The sequence below is a fragment of the Octopus bimaculoides genome, chromosome 10 (genome assembly GCF_046866305.1).
Source record: "Octopus bimaculoides isolate indiv1 chromosome 10, ASM4686630v1, whole genome shotgun sequence".
In the NCBI taxonomy this organism is placed as follows: Eukaryota; Metazoa; Mollusca; class Cephalopoda; order Octopoda; family Octopodidae; genus Octopus; species Octopus bimaculoides.
Genome location: NC_142937.1, coordinates 39199566 through 39221905, shown reverse-complemented (window position 1 = coordinate 39221905; position 22340 = coordinate 39199566). Strand labels below are relative to the sequence as shown.

General features: G+C 35.4%; 39 non-coding genes across 39 annotated transcripts; 37 read left to right on the top strand and 2 right to left on the bottom strand.

Moving 5' to 3' along the window:
• Positions 1-469: 469 nt before the first annotated feature.
• Positions 470-542, top strand: Trnav-uac (transfer RNA valine (anticodon UAC)). Its single transcript has one exon. It is a non-coding gene; the product is annotated as a tRNA-Val (tRNA).
• A 285-nt stretch (positions 543-827) lies between these two features.
• Positions 828-900, top strand: Trnav-aac (transfer RNA valine (anticodon AAC)). The gene has a single exon. It is a non-coding gene; the product is annotated as a tRNA-Val (tRNA).
• Positions 901-1185: 285 nt separating this feature from the next.
• Positions 1186-1262, top strand: Trnav-aac (transfer RNA valine (anticodon AAC)). Its single transcript has one exon. It is a non-coding gene; the product is annotated as a tRNA-Val (tRNA).
• A 1007-nt stretch (positions 1263-2269) lies between these two features.
• On the top strand, positions 2270-2342 carry Trnav-cac (transfer RNA valine (anticodon CAC)). Its single transcript has one exon. It is a non-coding gene; the product is annotated as a tRNA-Val (tRNA).
• A 1079-nt stretch (positions 2343-3421) lies between these two features.
• Positions 3422-3494, top strand: Trnav-uac (transfer RNA valine (anticodon UAC)). Its single transcript has one exon. It is a non-coding gene; the product is annotated as a tRNA-Val (tRNA).
• Positions 3495-4501: 1007 nt separating this feature from the next.
• Positions 4502-4574, top strand: Trnav-uac (transfer RNA valine (anticodon UAC)). Its single transcript has one exon. It is a non-coding gene; the product is annotated as a tRNA-Val (tRNA).
• A 285-nt stretch (positions 4575-4859) lies between these two features.
• Positions 4860-4932, top strand: Trnav-cac (transfer RNA valine (anticodon CAC)). Its single transcript has one exon. It is a non-coding gene; the product is annotated as a tRNA-Val (tRNA).
• Positions 4933-6011: 1079 nt separating this feature from the next.
• Trnav-uac (transfer RNA valine (anticodon UAC)) lies at positions 6012-6084 on the top strand. The gene has a single exon. It is a non-coding gene; the product is annotated as a tRNA-Val (tRNA).
• A 1007-nt stretch (positions 6085-7091) lies between these two features.
• Positions 7092-7164, top strand: Trnav-uac (transfer RNA valine (anticodon UAC)). Its single transcript has one exon. It is a non-coding gene; the product is annotated as a tRNA-Val (tRNA).
• A 285-nt stretch (positions 7165-7449) lies between these two features.
• Trnav-cac (transfer RNA valine (anticodon CAC)) lies at positions 7450-7522 on the top strand. The gene has a single exon. It is a non-coding gene; the product is annotated as a tRNA-Val (tRNA).
• A 285-nt stretch (positions 7523-7807) lies between these two features.
• Trnav-uac (transfer RNA valine (anticodon UAC)) lies at positions 7808-7880 on the top strand. The gene has a single exon. It is a non-coding gene; the product is annotated as a tRNA-Val (tRNA).
• Positions 7881-8165: 285 nt separating this feature from the next.
• Trnav-cac (transfer RNA valine (anticodon CAC)) lies at positions 8166-8238 on the top strand. The gene has a single exon. It is a non-coding gene; the product is annotated as a tRNA-Val (tRNA).
• A 285-nt stretch (positions 8239-8523) lies between these two features.
• On the top strand, positions 8524-8596 carry Trnav-uac (transfer RNA valine (anticodon UAC)). Its single transcript has one exon. It is a non-coding gene; the product is annotated as a tRNA-Val (tRNA).
• Positions 8597-8881: 285 nt separating this feature from the next.
• Trnav-cac (transfer RNA valine (anticodon CAC)) lies at positions 8882-8954 on the top strand. Its single transcript has one exon. It is a non-coding gene; the product is annotated as a tRNA-Val (tRNA).
• Positions 8955-9239: 285 nt separating this feature from the next.
• On the top strand, positions 9240-9312 carry Trnav-uac (transfer RNA valine (anticodon UAC)). Its single transcript has one exon. It is a non-coding gene; the product is annotated as a tRNA-Val (tRNA).
• A 285-nt stretch (positions 9313-9597) lies between these two features.
• On the top strand, positions 9598-9670 carry Trnav-cac (transfer RNA valine (anticodon CAC)). The gene has a single exon. It is a non-coding gene; the product is annotated as a tRNA-Val (tRNA).
• Positions 9671-9955: 285 nt separating this feature from the next.
• On the top strand, positions 9956-10028 carry Trnav-uac (transfer RNA valine (anticodon UAC)). Its single transcript has one exon. It is a non-coding gene; the product is annotated as a tRNA-Val (tRNA).
• A 285-nt stretch (positions 10029-10313) lies between these two features.
• Positions 10314-10386, top strand: Trnav-cac (transfer RNA valine (anticodon CAC)). The gene has a single exon. It is a non-coding gene; the product is annotated as a tRNA-Val (tRNA).
• Positions 10387-10671: 285 nt separating this feature from the next.
• Positions 10672-10744, top strand: Trnav-uac (transfer RNA valine (anticodon UAC)). The gene has a single exon. It is a non-coding gene; the product is annotated as a tRNA-Val (tRNA).
• Positions 10745-11029: 285 nt separating this feature from the next.
• On the top strand, positions 11030-11102 carry Trnav-cac (transfer RNA valine (anticodon CAC)). The gene has a single exon. It is a non-coding gene; the product is annotated as a tRNA-Val (tRNA).
• A 285-nt stretch (positions 11103-11387) lies between these two features.
• Positions 11388-11460, top strand: Trnav-uac (transfer RNA valine (anticodon UAC)). Its single transcript has one exon. It is a non-coding gene; the product is annotated as a tRNA-Val (tRNA).
• A 285-nt stretch (positions 11461-11745) lies between these two features.
• Positions 11746-11818, top strand: Trnav-cac (transfer RNA valine (anticodon CAC)). The gene has a single exon. It is a non-coding gene; the product is annotated as a tRNA-Val (tRNA).
• Positions 11819-12103: 285 nt separating this feature from the next.
• On the top strand, positions 12104-12176 carry Trnav-uac (transfer RNA valine (anticodon UAC)). Its single transcript has one exon. It is a non-coding gene; the product is annotated as a tRNA-Val (tRNA).
• A 285-nt stretch (positions 12177-12461) lies between these two features.
• On the top strand, positions 12462-12534 carry Trnav-cac (transfer RNA valine (anticodon CAC)). Its single transcript has one exon. It is a non-coding gene; the product is annotated as a tRNA-Val (tRNA).
• Positions 12535-12819: 285 nt separating this feature from the next.
• Trnav-uac (transfer RNA valine (anticodon UAC)) lies at positions 12820-12892 on the top strand. Its single transcript has one exon. It is a non-coding gene; the product is annotated as a tRNA-Val (tRNA).
• Positions 12893-13177: 285 nt separating this feature from the next.
• Trnav-cac (transfer RNA valine (anticodon CAC)) lies at positions 13178-13250 on the top strand. Its single transcript has one exon. It is a non-coding gene; the product is annotated as a tRNA-Val (tRNA).
• Positions 13251-13535: 285 nt separating this feature from the next.
• Trnav-uac (transfer RNA valine (anticodon UAC)) lies at positions 13536-13608 on the top strand. Its single transcript has one exon. It is a non-coding gene; the product is annotated as a tRNA-Val (tRNA).
• Positions 13609-13893: 285 nt separating this feature from the next.
• On the top strand, positions 13894-13966 carry Trnav-cac (transfer RNA valine (anticodon CAC)). The gene has a single exon. It is a non-coding gene; the product is annotated as a tRNA-Val (tRNA).
• A 285-nt stretch (positions 13967-14251) lies between these two features.
• On the top strand, positions 14252-14324 carry Trnav-uac (transfer RNA valine (anticodon UAC)). Its single transcript has one exon. It is a non-coding gene; the product is annotated as a tRNA-Val (tRNA).
• A 285-nt stretch (positions 14325-14609) lies between these two features.
• Trnav-cac (transfer RNA valine (anticodon CAC)) lies at positions 14610-14682 on the top strand. Its single transcript has one exon. It is a non-coding gene; the product is annotated as a tRNA-Val (tRNA).
• Positions 14683-14967: 285 nt separating this feature from the next.
• Trnav-uac (transfer RNA valine (anticodon UAC)) lies at positions 14968-15040 on the top strand. The gene has a single exon. It is a non-coding gene; the product is annotated as a tRNA-Val (tRNA).
• A 285-nt stretch (positions 15041-15325) lies between these two features.
• On the top strand, positions 15326-15398 carry Trnav-cac (transfer RNA valine (anticodon CAC)). The gene has a single exon. It is a non-coding gene; the product is annotated as a tRNA-Val (tRNA).
• Positions 15399-15683: 285 nt separating this feature from the next.
• Positions 15684-15756, top strand: Trnav-aac (transfer RNA valine (anticodon AAC)). The gene has a single exon. It is a non-coding gene; the product is annotated as a tRNA-Val (tRNA).
• A 1010-nt stretch (positions 15757-16766) lies between these two features.
• On the top strand, positions 16767-16839 carry Trnav-cac (transfer RNA valine (anticodon CAC)). Its single transcript has one exon. It is a non-coding gene; the product is annotated as a tRNA-Leu (tRNA).
• Positions 16840-17336: 497 nt separating this feature from the next.
• Positions 17337-17409, bottom strand: Trnav-cac (transfer RNA valine (anticodon CAC)). Its single transcript has one exon. It is a non-coding gene; the product is annotated as a tRNA-Val (tRNA).
• Positions 17410-19036: 1627 nt separating this feature from the next.
• On the bottom strand, positions 19037-19109 carry Trnav-cac (transfer RNA valine (anticodon CAC)). Its single transcript has one exon. It is a non-coding gene; the product is annotated as a tRNA-Val (tRNA).
• A 684-nt stretch (positions 19110-19793) lies between these two features.
• On the top strand, positions 19794-19866 carry Trnav-cac (transfer RNA valine (anticodon CAC)). Its single transcript has one exon. It is a non-coding gene; the product is annotated as a tRNA-Val (tRNA).
• Positions 19867-20509: 643 nt separating this feature from the next.
• Trnav-aac (transfer RNA valine (anticodon AAC)) lies at positions 20510-20582 on the top strand. The gene has a single exon. It is a non-coding gene; the product is annotated as a tRNA-Val (tRNA).
• Positions 20583-21168: 586 nt separating this feature from the next.
• On the top strand, positions 21169-21241 carry Trnav-cac (transfer RNA valine (anticodon CAC)). The gene has a single exon. It is a non-coding gene; the product is annotated as a tRNA-Val (tRNA).
• The last annotated feature ends 1099 nt before the right edge of the window (positions 21242-22340 follow it).

The window sequence follows — 22340 nt, the reverse complement described above, 5'->3', positions numbered from 1 at the left end:
AATTGAGTAAAATCATTGACTTCAGAATATTCCTTATACGTTGATGAGTTAAATATTTAAATCCATCACTTCGGTCACTTATGCCTTTTATCAGTTCGGGGTCGATAAACAGCCTAAAATTCCAGAGTGGTGTATTGGTAGAATAAAGCATTTGGTGGAATGTTTTCTGGTTTTTCTAAGATCTGTGTTTGAATTCAATCTCCGGTCACCGAAATATAACAATAATTAGTATTATTTCAAATTTTGGCCACAACAGCAGCTTCGGGGAGGTCGGGGATGAGTCGATTACAGCAACCTCAGTTTTTCACTGGTACTTAATTTATCGACCCGAAAAGTATGAATTTGAGCTCAGAACGTAAGTACGGACGAAATGCTGCTATTCATTTTGACGGGCGTTCTAACGATTCGGCGAGCTCTGCTCTTCACAGCTCCAATATAATATGACAATGATGGAAAACAGCCGGTATATGGTTCCATGATGTAGTGGTTATCACATCTGCTTTACACGCAGAAGGTCGTGAGTTCGAAACTCGCTGGAACCTAGCATATGTTTTCTCTTTTGCTTTTACACCGGAATTTTTTATAGAGGAGATTGCTATATTAAGTTTGTTGTATTTTCTATAGTTATTGGTGCTAATACCCCAACCCCGATTTAGTCTTCATTAAATGGAAAGTGATCTGCAGCAGGATTCGAAATCCTAAATACTTTTAACCAATTTACAGTATCTTATACTCCATTGTGTTTTGAAAAGGAATTCAACATTAAATTCAGTATTAGATACAAATCGTGAATGATAAAACAATATTTGACGATGTCACTAACAACTGGTTCCATGGTGTAGTGTTTATCACATCTGCTTAACACGCAGAAGGTCGTGAGTTCGAAACTCGCTGGAACCTATCATTTGCTTTCTCTTTTGATTTTACACAGGTATTTTTCATAGAGGAGATTGCTATATTTAGTTTGTTGCATTTACTAGAGTTATTGGTGCTAATACTCCAACCCCGAATTAGTCTACATTAAATGGAAAGTGAACTGCAGCAGGATTCGAAACGATAAATATTTTTAGCTAATTTACAGTTTCTGATACTCCATTGTGTTTTGAAAATTAATTCAAAATTAAATTCAGTATCAGATACCACTCGTGAATGAGAAAACAATATTTGACATTGTCACGAACAACTGGTTCCATGGTGTAGTGGTTATCACATCTGCTTAACACGCAGAAGGTCGTGAGTTTGAAACTCGCTGGAACATATCATTTGCTTTCTCCTTTGATTTTACACAGAATTTTTTTATAGAGGAGATTGCTATATTTAGTTTGTTGCAGTTACTATAGTCATTGGCACTAATACTCCAACCCCGATTTATTCTAAATTAAATGGAAAGTGAACTGCAGCAGGATTCGAAATCCTGAATACTTTTAGCTAATTCACAGTATCTGATACTCCATTGGGTTTTGAAAAGGAATTCAACATTAAATTCAGCATTAGATACAACTCGTGAATGATAAAACAATATTTGACGGGGCTGCTAAATACTGTTTCCACGGTGTAGTGGCTATTACATCTGCTTAACACGCAGAAGGTCATGAGTTCCAAATTCGCGGGATTCTAGCTTTTTTTCTTTTTCTCTCCTGACCTTGATGGTTTTATTATGTTAGGCATTGATGTCACTTACTTATTGTATTCATACAAAACCTGTGTATTAATAATTTAAATATCGATATATTTATAAAACATTATCGCTTAGTCAATTTATAATACTTCATATAATATATATAACAGTCTAAAATATTCAATTGAGTAAAATCATTGACTTCAGAATATTCCTTATACGTTGATGAGTTAAATATTTAAATCCATCACTTCGGTCACTTATGCCTTTTATCAGTTCGGGGTCGATAAACAGCCTAAAATTCCAGAGTGGTGTATTGGTAGAATAAAGCATTTGGTGGAATGTTTTCTGGTTTTTCTAAGATCTGTGTTTGAATTCAATCTCCGGTCACCGAAATATAACAATAATTAGTTTTATTTCAAATTTTGGCCACAACGACAGCTTGGGGGAGGTCGGGGATGAGTCGATTACAGCAACCTCAGTTTTTCACTGGTACTTAATTTATCGACCCGAAAAGGATGAATTTGAGCTCAGAACGTAAATTCGGACGAAATGCTACTATTCATTTTGACGAGCGTTCTAACGATTGGGCCAGCTCTGCTCTTCACAGCTCCAATATAATATGACAATGATGGAAAACAGCCGGCATATGGTTCCATGGTGTAGTGGTTATCACATCTGCTTCACACGCAGAAGGTCGTGAGTTCGAAACTCGCTGGAACCAATCATTTGTTTACACTTTTGCTTTTACACCGGAATTTTTTATAGAGGAGAATACTATATTAAGTTTGTTGTAATTTCTATAGTTATTGGTGCTAATACCCCAACCCCGATTTAGTCTTCATTAAATGGAAAGTGAACTGCAGCAGGATTCGAAACCCTAAATTCTTTTAGCTAATTTACAGTTTCTGATACTACATTGTGTTTTGAAAATGAATTCAAAATTAAATTCAGTATCAGATACCACTCGTGAATGAGAAAACAATATTTGACATTGTCACTAACAACTGGTTCCATGGTGTAGTGGTTATAACATCTGCTTAACACGCAGAAGGTCGTGATTTCGTAACTCGCTGGAACCTAACATTTGTTTTCTCTTTTGATTTTACACAGGATTCGTTAATAAAGGAGATTGCTATATTTAGTTTGTTGCAGTTACTATAGTCATTGGTACTAATACTCCAACCCCGATTTTGTCTAAATTAAATGGAAAGTGAACTGCAGCAGGATTGGAAACCCTAAATACATTTAGCTAATTCACAGTTTCTGATACTCCATTGTGTTTTGAAAATGAATTCAACATTAAATTCAGCATTAGATACAAATCGTGAATGATAAAACAATATTTGACGGGGTTGCTAAATACTGTTTCCACGGTGTAGTGGCTAATACGTCTGCTTAACACGCAGAAGGTCATGAGATCGAATTTCGCTGGATTCTAGCGTTTTTTTTTCTCCTCTCCTGAGGTTAATGGTTTTATTATGTCAGGCATAGATATCACTTACTTATTGTATTCATACAAAACTGTGTATTAATAATTTAAATATCGATATGTTTATAAAATATTATCGATTAGTTAATTCATACTACTTTATATAATATATATAACAGTCTACAATATTCATTTGAGTAAAATCATTGACTTCAGAATATTCCTTATAATTTGATGAGTTAAATATTTAAATTCATCACTTCGGTCACTTAAGCCTTTTATCAGTTCGGGGTCGATAAATAGAGTAAAATTCCAGGTGGTGTATTGGTAGAATAATGCATTTGGTGGTGTATTGGTAGAATAATGCATATGGTTCCATGGTGTAGTGGTTATCACATCTGCTTTACACGCAGAAGGTCGTGAGTTCGAAACTCGCTGGAACCTATCATTTGTTTTCTCTTTTGCTTTTACACCGGACTTTTTTATAGAGGAGATTGCTATATTAGGTTTGTTGTATTTTCTATAGTTATTGGTGCTAATACCCCAACCCCGATTTATTCTAAATTAAATGGAAAGTGAACTGCAGCAGGATTCGAAACCCTGAATACTTTTAGCTAATTCACAGTATCTGATACTCCATTGGGTTTTGAAAAGGAATTCAACATTAAATTCAGCATTAGATACAACTCCTGAATGATAAAACAATATCTGACGGGGTTACTAAATACTGTTTCCACGGTGTAGTGGCTAATACGTCTGCTTAACACGCAGAAGGTCATGAGATCGAATTTCGCTGGATTCTAGCGTTTTTTTTTCTCCTCTCCTGAGGTTAATGGTTTTATTATGTCAGGCATAGATATCACTTACTTATTGTATTCATACAAAACTGTGTATTAATAATTTAAATATCGATATGTTTATAAAATATTATCGATTAGTTAATTCATACTACTTTATATAATATATATAACAGTCTACAATATTCAATTGAGTAAAATCATTGACTTCAGAATATTCCTTATAATTTGATGAGTTAAATATTTAAATTCATCACTTCGGTCACTTAAGCCTTTTATCAGTTCGGGGTCGATAAAAAGAGTAGAATTCCAGTTGGTGTATTGGTAGAATAATGCATTTGGTGGAATGTTTTTGGTTTTGTAGGATCTGTGTTTGAATTCAATCTCCGGTCACCGAAATATAACAATAATTAGTATTATTTCAAATTTTCGCCACAACGGCAGCTTGGGGGAGGTCGGGGATGAGTCGATTACAGCAACCTCAGTTTTTCACTGGTACTTAATTTATCGACCCGAAAAGAATGAATTTGAGCTCAGAACGTAAGTACGGACGAAATGCTGCTATTCATTTTGACCGGCCTTCTAACGATTCGGCCAGCTCTGCTCTTCACAGCTCCAATATAATATGACAATGATGGAAAACAGCCGGCATATGGTTCCATGGTGTAGTGGTTATCACATCTGCTTTACACGCAGAAGGTCGTGAGTTCGAAACTCGCTGGAACCTATCATTTGTTTTCTCTTTTGCTTTTACACCGGACTTTTTTATAGAGGAGATTGCTATATTAGGTTTGTTGTATTTTCTATAGTTATTGGTGCTAATACCCCAACCCCGATTTAGTCTTCATTAAATGGAAAGTGATCTGCAGCAGGATTCGAAACCCTAAATACTTTTAGCTAATTCACAGTATCTTATACTCCATTTTGTTTTGAAAAGGAATTCAACATTAAATTCAGTATTAGATACAAATCGTGAATGATAAAACAATATTTGACGGTTTCACTAACAACTGGTTCCATGGTGTAGTGGTTATCACATCTGCTTCACACGCAGAAGGTCGTGAGTTCGAAACTCGCTGGAACCTATCATTTGTTTTCTCTTTTGCTTTTACACAGGAATTTTTTATAGAGGAGATTGCTATATTAAGTTTGTTGTATTTTCTATAGTTATTGGTGCTAATACCCCAACCCCGATTTAGTCTTCATTAAATGGAAAGTGAACTGCAGCAGGATTCGAAACCCTAAATTCTTTTAGCTAATTTACAGTTTCTGATACTACATTGTGTTTTGAAAATGAATTCAAAATTAAATTCAGTATCAGATACCACTCGTGAATGAGAAAACAATATTTGACATTGTCACTAACAACTGGTTCCATGGTGTAGTGGTTATAACATCTGCTTAACACGCAGAAGGTCGTGATTTCGTAACTCGCTGGAACCTATCATTTGTTTTCTCTTTTGATTTTACACAGGATTCGTTAATAAAGGAGATTGCTATATTTAGTTTGTTGCAGTTACTATAGTCATTGGTACTAATACTCCAACCCCGATTTTGTCTAAATTAAATGGAAAGTGAACTGCAGCAGGATTGGAAACCCTAAATACATTTAGCTAATTCACAGTTTCTGATACTCCATTGTGTTTTGAAAATGAATTCAACATTAAATTCAGCATTAGATACAAATCGTGAATGATAAAACAATATTTGACGGGGTTACTAAATACTGTTTCCACGGTGTAGTGGCTAATACGTCTGCTTAACACGCAGAAGGTCATGAGATCGAATTTCGCTGGATTCTAGCGTTTTTTTTTCTCCTCTCCTGAGGTTAATGGTTTTATTATGTCAGGCATAGATATCACTTACTTATTGTATTCATACAAAACTGTGTATTAATAATTTAAATATCGATATGTTTATAAAATATTATCGATTAGTTAATTCATACTACTTTATATAATATATATAACAGTCTACAATATTCATTTGAGTAAAATCATTGACTTCAGAATATTCCTTATAATTTGATGAGTTAAATATTTAAATTCATCACTTCGGTCACTTAAGCCTTTTATCAGTTCGGGGTCGATAAATAGAGTAAAATTCCAGGTGGTGTATTGGTAGAATAATGCATTTGGTGGTGTATTGGTAGAATAATGCATATGGTTCCATGGTGTAGTGGTTATCACATCTGCTTTACACGCAGAAGGTCGTGAGTTCGAAACTCGCTGGAACCTATCATTTGTTTTCTCTTTTGCTTTTACACCGGACTTTTTTATAGAGGAGATTGCTATATTAGGTTTGTTGTATTTTCTATAGTTATTGGTGCTAATACCCCAACCCCGATTTATTCTAAATTAAATGGAAAGTGAACTGCAGCAGGATTCGAAACCCTGAATACTTTTAGCTAATTCACAGTATCTGATACTCCATTGGGTTTTGAAAAGGAATTCAACATTAAATTCAGCATTAGATACAACTCCTGAATGATAAAACAATATCTGACGGGGTTACTAAATACTGTTTCCACGGTGTAGTGGCTAATACGTCTGCTTAACACGCAGAAGGTCATGAGATCGAATTTCGCTGGATTCTAGCGTTTTTTTTTCTCCTCTCCTGAGGTTAATGGTTTTATTATGTCAGGCATAGATATCACTTACTTATTGTATTCATACAAAACTGTGTATTAATAATTTAAATATCGATATGTTTATAAAATATTATCGATTAGTTAATTCATACTACTTTATATAATATATATAACAGTCTACAATATTCAATTGAGTAAAATCATTGACTTCAGAATATTCCTTATAATTTGATGAGTTAAATATTTAAATTCATCACTTCGGTCACTTAAGCCTTTTATCAGTTCGGGGTCGATAAAAAGAGTAGAATTCCAGTTGGTGTATTGGTAGAATAATGCATTTGGTGGAATGTTTTTGGTTTTGTAGGATCTGTGTTTGAATTCAATCTCCGGTCACCGAAATATAACAATAATTAGTATTATTTCAAATTTTCGCCACAACGGCAGCTTGGGGGAGGTCGGGGATGAGTCGATTACAGCAACCTCAGTTTTTCACTGGTACTTAATTTATCGACCCGAAAAGAATGAATTTGAGCTCAGAACGTAAGTACGGACGAAATGCTGCTATTCATTTTGACCGGCCTTCTAACGATTCGGCCAGCTCTGCTCTTCACAGCTCCAATATAATATGACAATGATGGAAAACAGCCGGCATATGGTTCCATGGTGTAGTGGTTATCACATCTGCTTTACACGCAGAAGGTCGTGAGTTCGAAACTCGCTGGAACCTATCATTTGTTTTCTCTTTTGCTTTTACACCGGACTTTTTTATAGAGGAGATTGCTATATTAGGTTTGTTGTATTTTCTATAGTTATTGGTGCTAATACCCCAACCCCGATTTAGTCTTCATTAAATGGAAAGTGATCTGCAGCAGGATTCGAAACCCTAAATACTTTTAGCTAATTCACAGTATCTTATACTCCATTTTGTTTTGAAAAGGAATTCAACATTAAATTCAGTATTAGATACAAATCGTGAATGATAAAACAATATTTGACGGTTTCACTAACAACTGGTTCCATGGTGTAGTGGTTATCACATCTGCTTCACACGCAGAAGGTCGTGAGTTCGAAACTCGCTGGAACCTATCATTTGTTTTCTCTTTTGCTTTTACGCAGGAATTTTTTATAGAGGAGATTGCTATATTAAGTTTGTTGTATTTTCTATAGTTATTGGTGCTAATACCCCAACCCCGATTTAGTCTTCATTAAATGGAAAGTGATCTGCAGCAGGATTCGAAACCCTAAATAATTTTAGCTACTTCACAGTTTCTGGTAGTCCATTGTGTCTTGAAAAGGAATTCAAAATTAAATTCATCATTAGATACAACTCGTGAATGATAAAACAATATTTGAGGAATTCACCAATTACTGGTTCCATGGTGTAGTGGTTATCACATCTGCTTTACACGCCGAAGGTCGTGAGTTCGAAACTCGCTGGAACCTCTCATTTGTTTTCTCTTTTGCTTTTAAACAGGAATTTTTCATAGAGGAGATTGCTATATTAGGTTTGTTGTATTTTCTATAGTTATTGGTGCTAATACCCCAACCCCGATTTAGTCTTCATTAAATGGAAAGTGATCTGCAGCAGGATTCGAAACCCTAAATACTTTTAGCTAATTCACAGTATCTTATACTCCATTTTGTTTTGAAAAGGAATTCAACATTAAATTCAGTATTAGATACAAATCGTGAATGATAAAACAATATTTGACAATTTCACTAACAACTGGTTCCATGGTGTAGTGGTTATCACATCTGCTTCACACGCAGAAGGTCGTGAGTTCGAAACTCGCTGGAACCTATCATTTGTTTTCTCTTTTGCTTTTACACAGGAATTTTTTATAGAGGAGATTGCTATATTAAGTTTGTTGTATTTTCTATAGTTATTGGTGCTAATACCCCAACCCCGATTTAGTCTTCATTAAATGGAAAGTGATCTGCAGCAGGATTCGAAACCCTAAATAATTTTAGCTACTTCACAGTTTCTGGTAGTCCATTGTGTCTTGAAAAGGAATTCAAAATTAAATTCATCATTAGATACAACTCGTGAATGATAAAACAATATTTGAGGAATTCACCAATTACTGGTTCCATGGTGTAGTGGTTATCACATCTGCTTTACACGCAGAAGGTCGTGAGTTCGAAACTCGCTGGAACCTCTCATTTGTTTTCTCTTTTGCTTTTACACAGGAATTTTTCATAGAGGAGATTGCTATATTAGGTTTGTTGTATTTTCTATAGTTATTGGTGCTAATACCCCAACCCCGATTTAGTCTTCATTAAATGGAAAGTGATCTGCAGCAGGATTCGAAACCCTAAATCCTTTTAGCTAATTCACAGTATCTTATACTCCATTTTGTTTTGAAAAGGAATTCAACATTAAATTCAGTATTAGATACAAATCGTGAATGATAAAACAATATTTGACGGTTTCACTAACAACTGGTTCCATGGTGTAGTGGTTATCACATCTGCTTCACACGCAGAAGGTCGTGAGTTCGAAACTCGCTGGAACCTATCATTTGTTTTCTCTTTTGCTTTTACACAGGAATTTTCTATAGAGGAGATTGCTATATTAAGTTTGTTGTATTTTCTATAGTTATTGGTGCTAATACCCCAACCCCGATTTAGTCTTCATTAAATGGAAAGTGATCTGCAGCAGGATTCGAAACCCTAAATAATTTTAGCTACTTCACAGTTTCTGGTAGTCCATTGTGTCTTGAAAAGGAATTCAAAATTAAATTCATCATTAGATACAACTCGTGAATGATAAAACAATATTTGAGGAATTCACCAATTACTGGTTCCATGGTGTAGTGGTTATCACATCTGCTTTACACGCCGAAGGTCGTGAGTTCGAAACTCGCTGGAACCTCTCATTTGTTTTCTCTTTTGCTTTTACACAGGAATTTTTCATAGAGGAGATTGCTATATTAGGTTTGTTGTATTTTCTATAGTTATTGGTGCTAATACCCCAACCCCGATTTAGTCTTCATTAAATGGAAAGTGATCTGCAGCAGGATTCGAAACCCTAAATACTTTTAGCTAATTCACAGTATCTTATACTCCATTTTGTTTTGAAAAGGAATTCAACATTAAATTCAGTATTAGATACAAATCGTGAATGATAAAACAATATTTGACGGTTTCACTAACAACTGGTTCCATGGTGTAGTGGTTATCACATCTGCTTCACACGCAGAAGGTCGTGAGTTCGAAACTCGCTGGAACCTATCATTTGTTTTCTCTTTTGCTTTTACACAGGAATTTTTTATAGAGGAGATTGCTATATTAAGTTTGTTGTATTTTCTATAGTTATTGGTGCTAATACCCCAACCCCGATTTAGTCTTCATTAAATGGAAAGTGATCTGCAGCAGGATTCGAAACCCTAAATAATTTTAGCTACTTCACAGTTTCTGGTAGTCCATTGTGTCTTGAAAAGGAATTCAAAATTAAATTCATCATTAGATACAACTCGTGAATGATAAAACAATATTTGAGGAATTCACCAATTACTGGTTCCATGGTGTAGTGGTTATCACATCTGCTTTACACGCAGAAGGTCGTGAGTTCGAAACTCGCTGGAACCTCTCATTTGTTTTCTCTTTTGCTTTTACACAGGAATTTTTCATAGAGAAGATTGCTATATTAGGTTTGTTGTATTTTCTATAGTTATTGGTGCTAATACCCCAACCCCGATTTAGTCTTCATTAAATGGAAAGTGATCTGCAGCAGGATTCGAAACCCTAAATACTTTTAGCTAATTCACAGTATCTTATACTCCATTTTGTTTTGAAAAGGAATTCAACATTAAATTCAGTATTAGATACAAATCGTGAATGATAAAACAATATTTGACGGTTTCACTAACAACTGGTTCCATGGTGTAGTGGTTATCACATCTGCTTCACAAGCAGAAGGTCGTGAGTTCGAAACTCGCTGGAACCTATCATTTGTTTTCTCTTTTGCTTTTACACAGGAATTTTCTATAGAGGAGATTGCTATATTAAGTTTGTTGTATTTTCTATAGTTATTGGTGCTAATACCCCAACCCCGATTTAGTCTTCATTAAATGGAAAGTGATCTGCAGCAGGATTCGAAACCCTAAATAATTTTAGCTACTTCACAGTTTCTGGTAGTCCATTGTGTCTTGAAAAGGAATTCAAAATTAAATTCATCATTAGATACAACTCGTGAATGATAAAACAATATTTGAGGAATTCACCAACTACTGGTTCCATGGTGTAGTGGTTATCACATCTGCTTTACACGCAGAAGGTCGTGAGTTCGAAACTCGCTGGAACCTCTCATTTGTTTTCTCTTTTGCTTTTACACAGGAATTTTTCATAGAGGAGATTGCTATATTAGGTTTGTTGTATTTTCTATAGTTATTGGTGCTAATACCCCAACCCCGATTTAGTCTTCATTAAATGGAAAGTGATCTGCAGCAGGATTCGAAACCCTAAATACTTTTAGCTAATTCACATTATCTTATACTCCATTTTGTTTTGAAAAGGAATTCAACATTAAATTCAGTATTAGATACAAATCGTGAATGATAAAACAATATTTGACGGTTTCACTAACAACTGGTTCCATGGTGTAGTGGTTATCACATCTGCTTCACACGCAGAAGGTCGTGAGTTCGAAACTCGCTGGAACCTATCATTTGTTTTCTCTTTTGCTTTTACACAGGAATTTCTTATAGAGGAGATTGCTATATTAAGTTTGTTGTATTTTCTATAGTTATTGGTGCTAATACCCCAACCCCGATTTAGTCTTCATTAAATGGAAAGTGATCTGCAGCAGGATTCGAAACCCTAAATAATTTTAGCTACTTCACAGTTTCTGGTAGTCCATTGTGTCTTGAAAAGGAATTCAAAATTAAATTCATCATTAGATACAACTCGTGAATGATAAAACAATATTTGAGGAATTCACCAATTACTGGTTCCATGGTGTAGTGGTTATCACATCTGCTTTACACGCAGAAGGTCGTGAGTTCGAAACTCGCTGGAACCTCTCATTTGTTTTCTCTTTTGCTTTTACACAGGAATTTTTCATAGAGGAGATTGCTATATTAGGTTTGTTGTATTTTCTATAGTTATTGGTGCTAATACCCCAACCCCGATTTAGTCTTCATTAAATGGAAAGTGATCTGCAGCAGGATTCGAAACCCTAAATACTTTTAGCTAATTCACAGTATCTTATACTCCATTTTGTTTTGAAAAGGAATTCAACATTAAATTCAGTATTAGATACAAATCGTGAATGATAAAACAATATTTGACGGTTTCACTAACAACTGGTTCCATGGTGTAGTGGTTATCACATCTGCTTCACACGCAGAAGGTCGTGAGTTCGAAACTCGCTGGAACCTATCATTTGTTTTCTCTTTTGCTTTTACACAGGAATTTTCTATAGAGGAGATTGCTATATTAAGTTTGTTGTATTTTCTATAGTTATTGGTGCTAATACCCCAACCCCGATTTAGTCTTCATTAAATGGAAAGTGATCTGCAGCAGGATTCGAAACCCTAAATAATTTTAGCTACTTCACAGTTTCTGGTAGTCCATTGTGTCTTGAAAAGGAATTCAAAATTAAATTCATCATTAGATACAACTCGTGAATGATAAAACAATATTTGAGGAATTCACCAATTACTGGTTCCATGGTGTAGTGGTTATCACATCTGCTTTACACGCAGAAGGTCGTGAGTTCGAAACTCGCTGGAACCTCTCATTTGTTTTCTCTTTTGCTTTTACACAGGAATTTTTCATAGAGGAGATTGCTATATTAGGTTTGTTGTATTTTCTATAGTTATTGGTGCTAATACCCCAACCCCGATTTAGTCTTCATTAAATGGAAAGTGATCTGCAGCAGGATTCGAAACCCTAAATACTTTTAGCTAATTCACAGTATCTTATACTCCATTTTGTTTTGAAAAGGAATTCAACATTAAATTCAGTATTAGATACAAATCGTGATTGATAAAACAATATTTGACGGTTTCACTAACAACTGGTTCCATGGTGTAGTGGTTATCACATCTGCTTCACAAGCAGAAGGTCGTGAGTTCGAAACTCGCTGGAACCTATCATTTGTTTTCTCTTTTGCTTTTACACAGGAATTTTCTATAGAGGAGATTGCTATATTAAGTTTGTTGTATTTTCTATAGTTATTGGTGCTAATACCCCAACCCCGATTTAGTCTTCATTAAATGGAAAGTGATCTGCAGCAGGATTCGAAACCCTAAATAATTTTAGCTACTTCACAGTTTCTGGTAGTCCATTGTGTCTTGAAAAGGAATTCAAAATTAAATTCATCATTAGATACAACTCGTGAATGATAAAACAATATTTGAGGAATTCACCAACTACTGGTTCCATGGTGTAGTGGTTATCACATCTGCTTTACACGCAGAAGGTCGTGAGTTCGAAACTCGCTGGAACCTCTCATTTGTTTTCTCTTTTGCTTTTACACAGGAATTTTTCATAGAGGAGATTGCTATATTAGGTTTGTTGTATTTTCTATAGTTATTGGTGCTAATACCCCAACCCCGATTTAGTCTTCATTAAATGGAAAGTGATCTGCAGCAGGATTCGAAACCCTAAATACTTTTAGCTAATTCACATTATCTTATACTCCATTTTGTTTTGAAAAGGAATTCAACATTAAATTCAGTATTAGATACAAATCGTGAATGATAAAACAATATTTGACGGTTTCACTAACAACTGGTTCCATGGTGTAGTGGTTATCACATCTGCTTCACACGCAGAAGGTCGTGAGTTCGAAACTCGCTGGAACCTATCATTTGTTTTCTCTTTTGCTTTTACACAGGAATTTTTTATAGAGGAGATTGCTATATTAAGTTTGTTGTATTTTCTATAGTTATTGGTGCTAATACCCCAACCCCGATTTAGTCTTCATTAAATGGAAAGTGATCTGCAGCAGGATTCGAAACCCTAAATAATTTTAGCTACTTCACAGTTTCTGGTAGTCCATTGTGTCTTGAAAAGGAATTCAAAATTAAATTCATCATTAGATACAACTCGTGAATGATAAAACAATATTTGAGGAATTCACCAATTACTGGTTCCATGGTGTAGTGGTTATCACATCTGCTTTACACGCAGAAGGTCGTGAGTTCGAAACTCGCTGGAACCTCTCATTTGTTTTCTCTTTTGCTTTTACACAGGAATTTTTCATAGAGGAGATTGCTATATTAGGTTTGTTGTATTTTCTATAGTTATTGGTGCTAATACCCCAACCCCGATTTAGTCTTCATTAAATGGAAAGTGATCTGCAGCAGGATTCGAAACCCTAAATACTTTTAGCTAATTCACAGTATCTTATACTCCATTTTGTTTTGAAAAGGAATTCAACATTAAATTCAGTATTAGATACAAATCGTGAATGATAAAACAATATTTGACGGTTTCACTAACAACTGGTTCCATGGTGTAGTGGTTATCACATCTGCTTCACACGCAGAAGGTCGTGAGTTCGAAACTCGCTGGAACCTATCATTTGTTTTCTCTTTTGCTTTTACACAGGAATTTTCTATAGAGGAGATTGCTATATTAAGTTTGTTGTATTTTCTATAGTTATTGGTGCTAATACCCCAACCCCGATTTAGTCTTCATTAAATGGAAAATGATCTGCAGCAGGATTCGAAACCCTAAATAATTTTAGCTACTTCACAGTTTCTGGTAGTCCATTGTGTCTTGAAAAGGAATTCAAAATTAAATTCATCATTAGATACAACTCGTGAATGATAAAACAATATTTGAGGAATTCACCAATTACTGGTTCCATGGTGTAGTGGTTATCACATCTGCTTTACACGCCGAAGGTCGTGAGTTCGAAACTCGCTGGAACCTCTCATTTGTTTTCTCTTTTGCTTTTACACAGGAATTTTTCATAGAGGAGATTGCTATATTAGGTTTGTTGTATTTTCTATAGTTATTGGTGCTAATACCCCAACCCCGATTTAGTCTTCATTAAATGGAAAGTGATCTGCAGCAGGATTCGAAACCCTAAATACTTTTAGCTAATTCACAGTATCTTATACTCCATTTTGTTTTGAAAAGGAATTCAACATTAAATTCAGTATTAGATACAAATCGTGAATGATAAAACAATATTTGACGGTTTCACTAACAACTGGTTCCATGGTGTAGTGGTTATCACATCTGCTTCACACGCAGAAGGTCGTGAGTTCGAAACTCGCTGGAACCTATCATTTGTTTTCTCTTTTGCTTTTACACAGGAATTTTTTATAGAGGAGATTGCTATATTAAGTTTGTTGTATTTTCTATAGTTATTGGTGCTAATACCCCAACCCCGATTTAGTCTTCATTAAATGGAAAGTGATCTGCAGCAGGATTCGAAACCCTAAATAATTTTAGCTACTTCACAGTTTCTGGTAGTCCATTGTGTCTTGAAAAGGAATTCAAAATTAAATTCATCATTAGATACAACTCGTGAATGATAAAACAATATTTGAGGAATTCACCAATTACTGGTTCCATGGTGTAGTGGTTATCACATCTGTTTTACACGCAGAAGGTCGTGAGTTCGAAACTCGCTGGAACCTCTCATTTGTTTTCTCTTTTGCTTTTACACAGGAATTTTTCATAGAGGAGATTGCTATATTAGGTTTGTTGTATTTTCTATAGTTATTGGTGCTAATACCCCAACCCCGATTTAGTCTTCATTAAATGGAAAGTGATCTGCAGCAGGATTCGAAACCCTAAATACTTTTAGCTAATTCACAGTATCTTATACTCCATTTTGTTTTGAAAAGGAATTCAACATTAAATTCAGTATTAGATACAAATCGTGAATGATAAAACAATATTTGACGGTTTCACTAACAACTGGTTCCATGGTGTAGTGGTTATCACATCTGCTTCACACGCAGAAGGTCGTGAGTTCGAAACTCGCTGGAACCTATCATTTGTTTTCTCTTTTGCTTATACACAGGAATTTTTCATAGAGGAGATTGCTATATTAAGTTTGTTGTATTTTCTATATTTATTGGTGCTAATACTCCAACCCCGAATTAGTCTACATTAAATGGAAAGTGAACTGCAGCAGGATTCGAAACCCTAACTACTTTTAGCTAATTTACAGTTTCTGATACTCCATTGTGTTTTGAAAAGGAATTCAACATTAAATTCAGTATTAGGTACCACTCGTGCATGATAAAACAATATTTGACATTGTCACTAACAACTGGTTCCATGGTGTAGTGGTTATCACATCTGCTTAACACGCAGAAGGTCGTGAGTTCGAAACTCGCTGGAACCTATCACTTGCTTTCTCTTTTGATTTTACACATATTTTTTTTATAGAGGAGATTGCTATATTTAGTTTGTTGCAGTTACTATAGTCATTGGTACTAATACTCCAACCCCGATTTATTCTAAATTAAATGGAAAGTGAACTGCAGCAGGATTCGAAACCCTGAATACTTTTAGCTAATTCACAGTATCTGATACTCCATTGTGTTTTGAAAAGGAATTCAACATTAAATTCAGCATTAGATACAACTCCTGAATGATAAAACAATATCTGACAGGGTTACTAAATATTGTTTCCACGGTGTAGTGGCTATTACGTCCGCTTAACACGCAGAAGGTTATGAGTTCCAAATTCGGTGGATTCTAGCCTTTTATTTTTTTTACTCCTGAGGTTGATGGTTTTATTATGTTAGGGATTGATATCACTTACTTATTGTATTCATACAAAACCTGTGTATTAATAATTTAAATATCGATATATTTATAAAACATTATCGATTAGTTAATTCATTCTACTTTATATAATATATATAACAGTCTACAATATTCAATTGAGTAAAATCATTGACTTCAGAATATTCCTTATAATTTGATGAGTTAAATATTTAAATCCATCACTTCGGTCACTTATGCCTTTTATCAGTTCGGGGTCGATAAATAGAGTAGAATTCCAGAGTGGTGTATTGGTAGAATAAAGCATTTGGTGGAATGTTTTCTGGTTTTGTAGGTTCTGTGTTTGAATTCAGACTCCGGTCACCGAAATAAAATAATAATTAGTATTATTTTAAATTTTGGCAACAACGGCAGCTTGGGGGAGGTCGGGGATGAGTCGATTACATCGACCTCAGTTTTTCTCTGGAACTTAATTTATCGACCCGAAAAGGATGAATTTGCGTTCAGAACGTAAGTACGGACGAAATGCTGCTATTCATTTTGACGGGCGTTCTTACGATTCGGCGAGCTCTGCTCTTCACAGCTCCAATATAATATGACAATGATGGAAAACAGCCGGCATATGGTTTCATGGTGTAGTGGATATCACATCTGCTTCAGACGCAGAAGGTCGTGAGTTCGAAACTCGCTGGAACCTCTCATTTGTTTTCTCATTTGATTTTACACAGGATTTTTTTATAGAGGAGATTGCTATATTTAGTTTGTTGCATTTACTATAGTCATTGGTACTAATTCTCCCACCCCGATTTAGTCTTCATTAAATGGAAAGTCATCTGCAGCAGGATTCGAAAGCCTAAATACTTTTAGCTAATTCACAGTCTCTGATAGTCCATTGTGTCTTGAAAAGGAATTCAACTTTAAATTCAGCATTAGAAACAACTCCTGAATGATAAAACAATGTTTGACGGTGTCAGTAACAACAGAATCCATGGCGTAGTGGTTATCACATCTGGTTATCACATAGCTAAAAGTATTTAGGGTTTCGAATCCTGCTGAAGTTCACTTTCCATTTAATATAGACTAAATCGGGGTTGGAGTATTAGCACCAATAACTGTAGTAAATGCAACAAACTAAATATAGCAATCTCCTCTATAAAAAATACCTGCGTAAAATCAAAAGAGAAAACAAATGATAGGTTCCAGCGAGTTTCGAACTCACGATCTTCTGCGTGTGAAGCAGATGTGATAACCACTACACCATGGAACCATAAGCCGGCTGTTTTGCTTCATTGTCATATTATATTGGAGCTGTGAGGTGGAGTGCTGGCCGAATCGCTAGCAAGCCTGTCAAAATGCTCAGCGGTATTTCGTCCGTTCCTACGTTCTGAGCTCAAATTCATCCTTTTCGGGTCGATAAATTAAGTACCAGTGGAAAACTGAGGTCGATGTAATCGACTCATCCCCCACCTCCCCCAAGCTGCCCTTGTGGCAAAAATTTGAAATAGTACTAATTATTATTATATTTCGGAGACCGGAGATTGAATTCAAACACAGAACCTACAAAACCAGAAAACATTCTACCAAATGCTTTATTCTACTAATACACTACCTGGAATTTTGTTCTATTTATCGACCCCGAACTGATAAAAGGCATAAGTGACCGAAGTGATGGATTAAAATATTTAACTCATCAAATTATAAGGAATATTCTGAAGTCAATGATTTTACTCAATTGAATATTGTGGACTGTTATATATTATATAAAGTATTATAAATTAACTAATCGATAATGTTTTATAAATATATCGATATTTAAATTATTAATACACAGGTTTTGTATAAATACAATAAATAAGTGTAAAGCACCTTTGATAACCACTACACTATGAAACTAGTTATTGGCAAATCCCTCAAATATTGCTTTATCATTCACGAGTTGTATCTAATGCTGAATATAATGTTAAATTCCATTTCAAGAAACAATGGACTATCAGAAACTGTGAATTACCAAAAAGTATTTAAGGCTTCGAATCCTGCTGAAGTTCACTTTCCATTTAATTTAGACAAAATCGGGGTCGGAGAATTAGTACCAATGACTTTAGTAACTGCAACAAACTAAATATAGCAATCTCCTCTATAAAAGAATCCTGTGTAAAATCAAAAGAGAAAAAGAATGATAGGTTCCAGCGAGTTTCGAACTCACGACCTTTTGTGTGTTTAGCAGATGTGATAACCACTACGCCATGGAATCTGTTGTTACTGACACCGTCAAACATTGTTTTATCATTCACGATTTGTTTCTAATGCTGAATTTAATGTTGAATTCCTTTTCAAGACACAATGGTCTATCAGAAACTGTGAATTACCAAAAAGTATTTAGGGTTTCGAATCTTGCTGCAGTTCACTTTCCGTTTAATTTAGACAAAATCGGAGTGGGAGAATTAGCACCAATGACTGTAATAAATGGAACAAACTAAATATAGCAATCTCCTCTATAAAAAATACCTGTGAAAAATCAAAAGAGAAAACAAATGATAGGTTCCGGCGAGTTTCGAACACACGACCTTCTGCGCGTTAAGTAGATGTGATAACCACTACACCATGGAACCAGTTATAAGAGACACCGTCAAATATTGTTTTATCATTCACGAGTTGTATCTAATGCTGAATTTAATGTTGAATTCCTTTTCAAAACACAATGGTCTATCAGAAACTGTGAATTAGCTAAAAGTATTTAGGGTTTCGAATCCTGCTGCAGTTCACTTTCCATTTAATATAGACTAAATCGGGGTTGGAGTATTAGCACCAATAACTGTAGTAAATGCAACAAACTAAATATAGCAATCTCCTCTATAAAAAATACCTGCGTAAAATCAAAAGAGAAAACAAATGATAGGTTCCAGCGAGTTTCGAACTCACGACCTTCTGCGTGTGAAGCAGATGTGATAACCACTACACCATGGAACCATATGCCGGCTGTTTTGCTTCATTGTCATATTATATTGGAGCTGTGAGGTGGAGTGCTGGCCGAATCGCTAGCAAGCCTGTCAAAATGCTCAGCGGTGTTTCGTCCGTTCCTACGTTCTGAGCTCAAATTCATCCTTTTCGGGTCGATAAATTAAGTACCAGTGGAAAACTGGGGTCGATGTAATCGACTCATCCCCCACCTCCCCCAAGCTGCCCTTGTGGCAAAAATTTGAAATAGTACTAATTATTATTATATTTCGGAGACCGGAGATTGAATTCAAACACAGAACCTACAAAACCAGAAAACATTCTACCAAATGCTTTATTCTACTAATACACTACCTGGAATTTTACTCTATTTATCGACCCCGAACTGATAAAAGGCATAAGTGACCGAAGTGATGGATTAAAATATTTAACTCATCAAATTATAAGGAATATTCTGAAGTCAATGATTTTACTCAATTGAATATTGTGGACTGTTATATATTATATAAAGTATTATAAATTAACTGATCGATAATGGTACTTAATTTATCGACCCGAAAAGGATGAATTTGAGCTCAGAACGGAGGAACGGACGAAATACCGCTGAGCATTTTGACAGGCTTGCTAGCGATTCGGCCAGCACTCCACCTCACAGCTCCAATATAATATGACAATGAAGCAAAACAGCCGGCATATGGTTCCCTGGTGTAGTGGTTATCACATCTGCTTCACACGCAGAAGGTCGTGAGTTCGAAACTCGCTGGAACCCATCATTTGTTTTCTCTTTTGATTTTTCACAGGTATTTTTTATAGAGGAGATTGCTATATTTAGTTTGTTCCATTTATTACAGTTATTGGTGCTAATTCTCCCACTCCGATTTTGTCTAAATTAAACGGAAAGTGAACTGCAGCAAGATTCGAAACCCTAAATACTTTTTGGTAATTCACAGTTTCTGATAGACCATTGTGTCTTGAAAAGGAATTCAACATTAAATTCAGCATTAGAAACAAATCGTGAATGATAAAACAATGTTTGACGGTATCAGTAACAACAGATTCCATGGCGTAGTGGTTATCACATCTGCTGAACACGCAAAAGGTCGTGAGTTCGAAACTCGCTGGAACCTATCATTTTTTTTCTCTTTTGATTTTACACAGGATTTTTTTATAGAGGAGATTGCTATATTTAGTTTGTTGCAGTTACTATAGTCATTGGTACTAATTCTCCGACCCCGATTTTGTCTAAATTAAATGGAAAGTGAGCTTCAGCAGGATTCGAAGCCTTAAATACTTTTTGGTAATTCACAGTTTCTGATACTCCATTGTGTTTTGAAAAGGAATTCAACATTAAATTCAGTATTAGATACAAATCGTGAATGATAAACCAATATTTGACGCTGTCACTAACAACTGGTTCCATGGTGTAGTGGTTATCACATCTGCATAACACGCAGAAGGTCGTGAGTTCGAAACTCGCTGGAACCTATCTTTTGATTTTACAGAGGATTTTTTATAGAGGAGATTGCTATATATACTTTGTTGCAGTTACTATAGTTATTGGTGCTAATACCCGAACATATAATATATAACAGTCCACAATATTCAATTGAGTAAAATCATTGACTTCAGAATATTCCTTATAATTTGATGAGTTAAATATTTTAATCCGTCACTTCGGTCACTTATGCCTTTTATCAGTTCGGGGTCGATAAATAGAGTAAAATTCCAGGTAGTGTATTGGTAGAATAAAGCATTTGGTAGAATGTTTTCTGGTTTTGTAGGTTCCGTGTTTGAATTCAATCTCCGGTCTCCAAAATATAATAATAATTAGTACTATTTCAAATGTTTGCCACAAGGGCAGCTTGGGGGAGGTGGGGGATGAGTCGATTACATCGACCCCAGTTTTTCACTGGTACTTAATTTATCGACCCGAAAAGGATGAATTTGAGCTCAGAACGGAGGAACGGACGAAATACCGCTGAGCATTTTGACAGGCTTGCTAGCGATTCGGCCAGCACTCCACCTCACAGCTCCAATATAATATGACAATGAAGCAAAACAACCGGCATATGGTTCCATGGTGTAGTGGTTGTCACATCTGCTTCACACGCAGAAGGTCGTGAGTTCGAAACTCGCTGGAACCTATCATTTGTTTTCTCTTTTGATTTTACGCAGGTATTTTTTATAGAGGACATTGCTATATTTAGTTTGTTGCATTTACTACAGTTATTGGTGCTAATACTCCAACCCCGAATTAGTCTATATTAAATGGAAAGTGCACTGCAGCAGGATTCGAAACCCTAAATACTTTTAGCTAATTCACAGTTTCTGATACTCCATTGTGTTTTGAAAAGGAATTCAACATTAAATTCAGCATTAGATACAACTCGTGAATGATAAAACAATTTGTGACGGTGTTCCCAATGTCTGGTTCCATGGTATAGCGGTTATCACATCTGCTTAACACGTAGACAGTCGTTAGTTCGAAACTTTATATTTTCTTCACATAATGCATTGCTGTTGGTGGTGTAAACGTTGTTATTTCTCACCGCTGTTTAGTTCCAGTAATTGATTGGAAACATTAGCACAAGGTCGGCAATTTCGAGTGAGGGTGTAAGTCGATTACGTTGACACCAGTTCAACACGTAATTATTTTATCGACCCCAAGAAAATTAAAGTCAAAGTCTATTTCGGTAGCTTTTGAACTCAGAACATAAAGGTGAACGATATGCCGCAAAGGTTATTGTCCTGAATCGAAACTATTCTGCCAGCTCATTTGGAAAATATAAAGACGACTGGTATATCGAGGAATCACGGCCGCTTTCCTCAATGAGAGTTGCGTGTTCGAATCTAGCCTCAATCTTTTTGCATTATCATTATTGTTATCGTTCAGTAGTTCTATTTTTATAACGTGCTTTCACTTCACTACCGAGCGCAGCTCTGTGTGCCTTGGGAATGTGCTGGGGTTTGCTGTGATGCTCTTATGGTTACTGTATTGAAAGTATTTTGCGTAGGATGTGTGCAGTGCCCAGTAGTGCAATTTTCTGTATGTTATATATATTTGTAAGTCCTGGTGTTTTGTTATGTATTTATCTGAATATTATTTTATAATACCTAATGCACCTACTATGATAGGAATTGTTTCTGTTTTTAGATTCCACATTCGAGTTACCTTTATTTCCAGGTCTTTGTATTTTGAAAGTTTCTCCATTTCTTTTAGGGAAACTTTGTCATCTGCTGATA